Below are 10721 nucleotides of genomic sequence, written 5' to 3' on the forward strand. Positions count from 1 at the left end.
ATAAAGAAATAAAGAAATAAAGAAATAAGAAATAAAGAAATAAAGAAATAAGAGATAAGAATAAAGAAATAAAGAATAAGAAATATAAAGAAATAAAGAAATAAAGAAATAAAAAAAAAGAAATATAAAGAAATAAAGAAATAAAGAAATAAAAAAAAAAAAAAAATAAAGAAAAAAAAAAAAAAAAAAAAAAAAAAAAAAAAAAAAAAAAAAAAAAAAAAAACAAAAAAAAAAAAAAAAAAAAAAAAAAAAAATAAAAAATAAAAAATAAGAAATAAAGTAAAAAAAAAAAAGAAATAAAGAAATAAAAAAAGAAATAAAGAAATAAAGAAATAAAGAAATAAAGAAATAAAGAAATAAGAAATAAAGAAATAAAGAAAAAAAAAAAAAAAAAAAAAAAAAAAAAAAAAAAAAAAAAAAAAAAAATAAAGAAATAAAGAAAAAATAAAGAATATAAAAAGAAAGAAATAAAGAAATAAAGAAATAAAGAAATAAAGAAATAAAAGAAATAAAAAGAAATAAAGGATAAAATAAAGTAAATAAAAGAAATAAAGTAAGAAATAAAAGAAATTAAAGAAATAAAAAGAAATAAAGAAAAAGATAAAGAAATAAAAAAAAGAAATAAAGAAAAAGATAAAGAAATAAAGAAATAAAGAAATAAAGAAAAAATAAAGAAATAAAGAAATAAAAGAATAAAGAAAAAAAAAAATAAAAAATAAAGAAAAAAAATAAAGAATAAATAAAGAAATAAAAAAAGGAAAAAAAAAAAAAAAAAAAAATAAAGAAATAAAAAAATAAAGAAAAAAAAAAAAAAAAAAAAAAAAAAAAAAAAAAAAAAAGAAATAAAAAAAAAAAAAAAAAAGAAAAAAAGAAAAAAAAATAAAGAAAAAAAAAAGAAATAAAGAAATAAAGAAATAAAAGAAATAAAGAAAAAAAAAAAATAAAGAAATAAAGAAAATAAAAAAAAATAAAGAATAAAGAAATAAAAGAAATAAAAAAGAAATAAAGAATAAAGAAATAAAGAAATAAAGAAATAAAGAAATAAAGAAAATAAAGAAATAAAGAAATAAAAAAAAAATAAAAAAAAAAAAAAAATAAAGAAATAAAGAAATAAAGAAATAAAGAAATAAAGAAATAAAGAAATAAAGAAAAAAAGAAATAAAGAAATAAAGAAATAAAGAAATAAAGAAATAAAGAAATAAAGAAATAAAGAAATTAAGAAATAAAGAAATAAAGAAATAAAGAAATAAAGAAAATAAAGAAATAAAGAAATAAAGAAATAAAGAAATAAAAAGAAATAAAGAAATAAAGAAATTAAAGAAATAAAGAAATAAAAAAAAAAAAAAAAAAAGAAAAAAAAAATAAAGAAATAAAGAAATAAAGAAATAAAGAAATAAAGAAATAAAGAAATTAAAGAGAAATAAAGAAAATTAAAGAAATAAAGAAATAAAGAAATAAAGAAATAAAGAAATAAAGAAATAAAGAAAAAAAAAAAAAAATAAAAGAAATGAAAGAAAAAAAAAAAAAAAAAAAAAAAAAAAAAAAAAAAAAAAAAAAAAAAAAAAAAAAAAAAAAAAAAATAAAAGAAATAAAGAAAATAAAGAAATAAAGGAAATAAAGAAATAAAGAAATAAAAAAAAAAAAAAAAAAAAAAAAAAAAAAAAAAAAAAAAAGAAATAAAGAAAATAAAGAAATAAAGAAATAAATAAAGAAATAAAGAAATAAAGAAATAAAAAATAAAGAAATAAAGAAGAAAATAAAGAAATTAAAAGAATTAAAGAAATAAAAAAGAAATAAAGAAATATAAAGAAAATAAAGAAATAAAGAAATAAAGAAATAAAGAAAAATAAAGAAATAAAGAAATTAAAGAAATAAAGAAAATAAAGAAATTAAAGAAATAAAGAAATAAAGAAATAAAAAAAGAAATAAAGAAATAAAGAAATAAAGAAATAAAGAAAAAAAAAAAAGAAAAAAAGAAATAAAGAAATAAAGAAATAAAGAAATAAAGAAATTAAGAAATTAAGAAATAAAGAAATAAAGAAATAAATAAATAAATAAATAATTAAATAAAGAAGTTAGGAAATGAAGTATAAAGAAATATAGATTTAAATTTATAAAGATATAAAGAAGTAAAGAAACATATATACATTTATATAAAGATATATAAATTTATATAAAGATATATAAATATATATAACGCTATATAAAAATATATAAATTTATTCAAAGATATATAAAGATATTTGAAGATATATAAAGGTATTATATGACATATAAGCAATTTATAAAATGATATTTAAAGATATATAAATTTATATAAAGATATATAAAGAAATATAAATTTATAAAAATTTACAAAAAGATATATAAATTTATATATAGATATATAATGATTTATAAAGATATATATTTATAAAGAATTAAAGGAAAAAATATTGAAATAAAAAAACAAGAGAGAACGCTATAGTCGAGTTCCCCGACTATCTGATACCCGTTACTCAGCTAGTGGAAGGGAGAAGGAGAATCTTAAACACAATTTTTGGCGGTTTGTAGGCGTTATAGTGGGCGTGGCAGAAAGTTTTTTGGCAAATCGATAGAAATTTACAAGACCAATATAAAAATGAAAAAATATCAAAACATTTTTCAAAAGTGTGGGCGTAGCAGCTTTGGGCGGTTTGAGGGCGTTAGAGTGGGCGAGGCAAAAAGTTTCTTGGTAAATCGATAGAAAATTAATAGACTAATACAAAAATGAAAAAATTTCAAAACATTTTTCAAAAGTGTGGGCGTGGCAGTTTTGGGCGGTTTGTGGGCGTTAGAGTGGGCGTGGCAACATGAATCGACAAACTTGCGCTGCTTCTATGTATGTCTCTGGAGTCTGTATGCTTAATCTCAACTTTCTAGCTTTTGTAGTTCCTGAGATCTCGACGTTCATACGGACAGACAGACGGACGGACAGACGGACATGGCCAGATCGACTCGGCTATTGATCCTGATCAAAAATATATATACTTTATATGGTCGGAAACGCTTCCTTCTGCCTGTTACATACTTTTCAACGAATCTAGTATACCCTTTTACTATAATGATGTAATGAAATAAAGAAATAAAGACGAAAAGAAATAATGAAATATTGAAATAAAGAAATAAAGACATAAAGAAATATTGAAACAAGGAAATGAAGATATAAAAGAAGAAATATTGAAATAAAGAAACAAAAAAATAAGGAAATAAAGAAATGAAATAAAGATATAAAAAATTATTAAGAAAAAGAAATAGAAAAAAAACAGATATAGATATAAAGAAATAAACAAATATAGAAATAAAGAAATATAGCATTAAAGAAATAAGGAAGTAAATAAATAAACAAACAAATAAAAAAGTAATGAAATAAAGAAGAAAAGAAATAAAAGCAAAAAAAATAAATAAATAAATAATAAGAAATTAGGAAATGAAGTAAAAAGAAATAAAGATTTAAATTTATAAAGATATAAAGAAGTAAAGAAACATATATAAATTTATATAAAGATATATAAAGATATATATATATATAACGCTATTTAAAAATATATAAATTTATTTAAAGATATAAAAAGATATTTGAAGATATATAGAGATATAAAATGACATATAAGCATATATAAATTTATATAAAGATATATAACGACATATAAATATATATAAAAGTATATAAAGATATTTCAAGATATATAAAAATATAAAATGGTATTTAAAGATATATAAATTTATATAAGGATATATAATGATATATAAAGATATATAAAATTATAAAAAGATATATAAATTTATAAAAAGATATATAAATTTATAAAAATTTACAAAAAGATATATAAATTTATATAAAGATATATAATGATTTATAAAGATATATAAAGATATATAAAGATATTAAAAGATATATAAAGATATATAAAGATATATAAATATATATAAAGATATATAAAGATATATAAAGATATATAAAGATATATAAAGATATATAAAGATATATAAAGATATATAAAGATAATAAAGATATAAAGATATATAAATATATAAAAAGATATATAAATGTATGTAACAGGCAGAAGGAAACGTTTCCGACCATAGAAAGTATATATATTCTTGATCAGGATCACTAGCCGAGTGGATGTCCGTCTGTCCGTCCGTATGAACGTCGAAATCTCAGGAACTATAAAAGCTAGAGAGTTGAGATTGGGCATGCAGACTCCAGAGACATAGACGCAGCGCCAGTTTGTTGCCATGTTGCCACGCCCAATCTAACGCCCACAAACCGCCGAAAACTGTCAGTGTGTAAATTTCTCCATCGCACTTCTTGATTTATACCCGTTACTCGTAGAGTAAATGGGTATAATAGATTCGTTGAAAATTATGTAACAGGCAAAAGGAAGCGCCACTTTCTAGCTTTTATAGTTCCTGAGATCTTGACATTTTACGGACGGATAGACTGGCGGACTTTTTACTCAAGTTCTAGAGTGTTTTTGTAAGACAGACGTTGCATCAGCCCTGGGCATAAAAGGTATCGCTTGACACGATTTATTGTAATCAAATAATTTACAAAAAATTCAGAAAATGTTACAACTGAATTTTAACAAATTCATTTACGCTATTGCGAGAACGATACTTCTGGAAACAACAACATCAGCATTTGGAAAGTTACTTTGATAGCACCCCAACCAGTGTCTCTGGATCTCGAATCCTCTTCAGTCTGCAGGATGTGTGGATTTCCCAGCATTTTGGCGGCACGGCCCAGTTTACTTCTTTGAGGTGCGGCAACCAGCAAAGGGGCTACCCACTCTTAAGTTTCGATTGTGCACACTACATAATTCTATTCTGCATTCCAACCCAATCGGCTGGCTTTTCTAGCCATTAAGGGTTTGTTCAACTGAACGCAGTTGGTGCGGCGGTTTGAACACGTGTGGGAGCCTGGATCGTATCAATTGTGTGTGATGGTCAAAAGTCATTTCAAGTGCACTAAATTATTATTATCTGTAAGAAGTTTCACATGCTCGACATTCATCCGAAATACATGGTTGGGGTAGGGAAAATGGACTCATGAGCGCATCGCAGGGCAGTGCACGGTGCTCTCAAAAATTATACTTGAAAATGTGTGTGCTTTGTTATGAAACGTTTTGATGCTTACCCAAAACTTTGTTGTCAACAAAAGGCAATGGAAATTATGTTGTTTTGCTTTGTTTTATTTTAATATTGGTAAACTGCATATAAATTCAAAAATCCAGAAATTTTAACACTGACAGTTTTTGGTGGTTAGAGTGGGCGTGGCAAAAAAAATGTTTGGCAAATCGAGAGAAAATAAGAAGACTAACAAAAATATCAAAACATTTTTTAATATAGTTTTCAGCGAATCTAGTATACCCTTTTACTCTACGAGTAATGCCCACAAAACGCCCAAAGCTGCCACGCCCACAATTTTGAAAAATGCTTTAACATTTTTTCATATTTGTTTTAGTTTTTTAAATTTATTATCGATTTGATAAAAAAAACTTTTTGCCACGCCCACAAACCGCCCAAAACTGCCACGCCCACACTTTTTAAACATTTTAAAATTTGTTTTCCTTTTTTAATTTTTTTTTTCATATTTCTATCAACATGCCAGAAAAATTTGTAAATTTCTTGTTCGGTACTTCCACAAGCTGAGTAACGGGTATTTGATAGTCGGGGAACTCGACTTTAGCGTTTTCTCTTGTTTAATTTTTTCCATTTAATTCTTTTTTCCCTATTTCCATTAATATGCCAGAAAAATTTGATTTTTTGTTGTTCGCAGTTCCTTAAGCTGAGTAACGGGTATATGACTATAACGATTTATCTTGTTAAACATAAACTGAAATCTTCTGATCAAATGTCACCTTCGCTGCTCGCGTTGCTGTCACCGATAAAACCTATAAATAAAACAACAATGAAATTGTGGCATTTTACATTGGGCATCTAACTAAACAGTGCTGCAAAATATTGAAAAAAAAAAAATTTTAAAAGCCGTTACTCGTTGAGTAAAAGGGTATACTAGATTCGTTAATAAGTATTTAACAGGAAAAAGGAAGCGTTACCAACCATATAAAAATTTCGACCTGGTCGACCCTAGATAATACATAAAATAAAATTAAAAAACTGAATGAAAATAACTTTCATATTGGCGTCTCTAGAATCAGCGTGATCAATATCTAGCTTTCTTAAGCTTTTATAGTTTCCGAAATCTCGGTGTTCATAAAGATGGACCGACGGACATGGTCAGATCGACTTGACTATTGATCCTAATAAGAAATACATACGAGGGCTGCTATATATATTTCTGGCCTAATAATGAAAATACAAATATTTATCAACAAAAATGGTTTTATTGTTTTTCAAAATATTCTCTATCAAGATTTATACACTTTTGCATGCTCTCAAACCAATTTTCGAAACACTTTTTCCACTCCAATTGAGATACCTCCAAAACATGGTTTTTGAAGGTTTCAACAGCATCTTCTGGCGACGAAAATCGTTGACCACGCATTATTTTCTTGTTTTTTTTCTTATTTTTCATGATTTGTCACCTGTAACGATCTTATAAACGTCTTTTAAAGCACCGCGATCGTATTTTTTCAGCATTTCCTTACACGAATCCACACGAGTCTTTTTTTAAGCGACTGTCAAATTGTGCGGGATCCAACGAGAACAAACCTTTTTTACGGACAGGTGTTCTTACAATATCGAATGTCTGCTGGTGGGAGAAATGCATAGGCATGCCTCTATCTGAAGGTATACGGTCTTGTATTATCAGTTCACGTACGGCATTGATGATTTCTGGCACAACGGCTGTTTTTGGACGACCTTTATTGGATTCATTGAATTCGTTGTACCAGTTTTTCACAGTCCTATAGGATGGTGCTTCATAGCCATACAAAGATTTTAGTTCATCGATGCACTCTTGTCGTAATAATCCACGTCGATAGTTGTGAAAAATGATCGCACGACAATGTTCACAAGTTAATTCCATTTTTTGGCCGAGATGAATTCATTTGGTTGAAAACTCTTCAATTTATTTTAACCATTGGAGAATTGAATTACATTGAATAAAGATATCGAGTTTAGTATTCCACAGAACCACCTAAAATAAGCTTTACCCAAAATTGATTTTATGAATAACACTATAAAGTGTAATAACTAAATATAATCGAAAAAGTAAGTTCTAGTTAGGATTATTATAATTATTTATTGTTTTTGTAAGGAGTAAAATTTGAACTCTAGTGTCAGGGCAAAGGCGGGTGCATAATAAAGCTTTCTCCTCGCTGCGAATTCGCAGCATAGAGCATAGGCTCTAAGTATGATCATGTGGAAATATAAGTTTTTTGCATTAATTATTTTTGTCACCAAAGGTATCGGCTGTTTTTTTAATAAACTAACTAAGAACTTCTATGACGAATATATTTATGCGTTGCAAACTGACTTAACCGACAATAACTTTTAAGACGATCATTTAAACAATAAAAAACAAGAGAGAACGCTATAGTCGAGTTCCCCGACTATCTGATACCCGTTACTCAGCTAGTGAAAGTGCGAAGAAGAGTCTTCAACACTGACAGTTTTTGGCGGTTTGTGGGCGTTAGAGGGGGCGTGGCAAAAAGTTTTCTTGCAAGTCGATAGAAACTTACAAGACTGATACAAAAATGAAAAAATATCAAAACATTTTTCAAAAGTGTGGGCGTGGCAGCTTTGGGCGGTTTGTGGGCGTTAGAGTGGGCGTGGCAAAAAGTTTTTTAACAAATCGATAGAAATTTACAAGACCAATACAGAAATGAAAAAATATTTAAACATTTTTCAAAAGTGTGGGCGTGGCAGTTTTGTGCGGTTTGTGGCCGTTCCTGATCCAGAATATATATGCTTTATATGGTCGGAAACGCTTCCTTCTGCCTGTTACATACTTTTCAACGAATCTAGTATACCCCTTTACTCTACGATTAACGGGTATAAGAACTGCACTTCATAATTTAACGGCGAATGTTTTTGGCATTCAGTATCATAAAGGTGAAAATTTGACTTTCACGAATGAAATCAAGCACGTTATATAAATAAAACAGGCATGGCCAACTTATAAGAGACCATTTAGTTATCCCGACATCTACGGCACAGAAGTAATTAAGCCCGTTACTCGTAGAGTAACAGCGTATACTTGATTCATTGAAAAGTTCGTAACTGGTGTTTCCGACAATATAAAGTATATATATTCTTAATTAGGATAAATATCCGAGTCGATGGGGCCATGTCCTTCTGTTCGTCCGTCTGTCCGTATGAACATCCAGATCTCAGGAACCATAAAAGCTAAAAATGTGAGTTTCAGCATGCGAGCTCCAGACATAGACGCAGCGCAAGTTTTCATGTTGCCACGCCCACTAACCGTCCAATACTGTCATGCCCACAATTTTGATAAATGCTTTGATATTTTATTCATTTTGTTATTAGTCTTATAAATTACGGGTATAGCACTAGTTTTTTTTATATTGAAGGTTGCAAGTACTTAATAGAAAGCTCACTGATTAAAATACTTTTTTCAGAATGGAAATTAACGCTTTGGTTCGAAAGATATTGGAACTTTTGAAACGAAAGTAAAACTTAACGTAGCAGATTGTTGTTTTTTGTACGCGCAACAGCTGTTTTTACCAGCTGCTTTTTTGGCGATGTTGGTTTCGCCATTTACTTCGTTTGCGTACATATATCTTTTATTACAAAGCTTTATTATAATAAGGCACACACAATGCGCGCGTATCAAGTCGTATCGAGAGAATGACGCTTAAATGTATAGGGTTACCGTATCGTTTAAATCTAGTATTTTGTAGGTGACGCTACCAATATATCAGTGTCGCCACAGTACTCCCCTTCCAGTGAATCCGTCACGATCCTTGGCTCGCAAATGTTACCTTACGTCGTTTTTCGTAAGTCCTTTGAGGAGTGGGGTTGGATTCCTCCGAGTCGAACTGCTTGTCGTCCTTGACTAGGAAAACAGGCTTGAGGCGGTCGACTGATACTGCTGAGTCCTTCCCGTCGATTCGTATGGTGAAAACTCGGTCGTTGTCGCGTTTGATGACTTCGTACGGTCCGGTGTAAGGAGGCTCCAGAGGTTGCTTTACAGCGTCTATGCGGAGAAATACATGGGTGCATTTGTCAATTCCCTTCAGTAGGAACATTTTTTCTTTAATATGGTGCGATGTGGGAGTTGGTCGAATTTTCTGCATGTGCTCTCGAAAACTGCTCAGGAATGTCGTAGGATCCACAGTTTCATCCATGTTGGCGAAGAATTCGTTTGGCAGTCGAATTGGTACTCCATATAACATTTCAGCTGCAGATGATTTTATGTCTTCTTTGAAGCAGGTACGAAGGCCAAGTAGCACAGTTGGTAATAGTTGAGGCCACGGCGTGCCACTGCTGCACATCAAGGACGATTTGAAGGATCTGTGCCACCTCTCTATAAGTCCGTTTGATTGCGGATGGTAGGCCGTAGTGTGAATATGCTTGCTTCCGATCAGGTTGGCTAGTTGTTTGAAAACTGCAGATTCAAACTGCGCGCCTTGATCAGTAGTGATTGTTTTGGGTGATCCAAAACGGGATATCCAGTGTGTCCAGAACGCCATGGCTATCGTATCGGCCGTGATATTAGTGAGTGGTACTGCTTCTGGCCATCGTGAGAAACGGTCAATCATTGTAAGACAATAGCGATAGTTTTGTTGTAAAGGCATAACAACTATATCCAGGTGGACGTGATCGAATCTTCCATTTGGCACAGCGATCTTCTCCGGCTGAAGGTGATTGTGCTTGTGAATTTTGGAGCGCTGGCATGGGAGACAAAATCTACACCATTTGAGGACATCTTTGTTCATCGAAAGCCAGACAAACTTCTGTCTGATTTGACGGGCAGTTGCTCGTCCGCTGGGATGCGAAAGATTGTGGATATATGAGAAAGCCTGTTTGCGAAGAGATTGCGGTACAAAAGGACGGAGATTTGGTGTGGATACGTCACAGTATATTGAATGTTCTCCACCGAAACAAACTTTCTTGAGCTTTAAGGAAGTAGTTCCTTGCAAGATGCGTGTCAACTCAAAATCCGAGGCTTGCTCCTCCTCGAGTTGCGCCGCGGTGATCGCTGTGGGCATCGTGATAGTGCAAAGCCTCGAAAAAGCGTCTGCGACTATATTTTCTGTTACTTTTATGTGAAGGATGGTCGTCGAGAATTGCGAAATATAATTTACATGCCGCAGCTGTCGAGGTGATGCTTTTTCAGGGCGCTGTTGGAATGCGTAAAATAATGGCTTGTGATCAGTCTTTATCACAAAAATGCGTGCATCGACGAGGTGTCTGAAATATTTGATTGCCTCTTATGGCAAGTAGCTCTCGGTCGTACGTGAAGTAATTTCTCTCAGTGTCGGTGAGCTTCTTGGAGAAAAATCTTAGAGGTTGCCAGTCATGACTAGTGCGTTGTTCCAGAACTGCTCCGATTGCGAGGTCCGATTTCGGTGCAGGAAATGATAAGAGCGCTGCGTCTGCTATGCTCTGTTTGCAACTCTCGAAGGCTGACATGAGTTCTGTAGTCCAGATGATTTGTCGTTGGTCGTTCTTCTTTACATATCTTAGCAACGCGGACAGCGGTGCCTGAGTATGCGATGATCGAGGTAGGCATCTGCGATAGTAGTTTATAACGCCTAAGAAACGGC

Source organism: Drosophila santomea, chromosome 2R (assembly GCF_016746245.2).
Source record: "Drosophila santomea strain STO CAGO 1482 chromosome 2R, Prin_Dsan_1.1, whole genome shotgun sequence".
Classification (NCBI taxonomy): Eukaryota; Metazoa; Arthropoda; class Insecta; order Diptera; family Drosophilidae; genus Drosophila; species Drosophila santomea.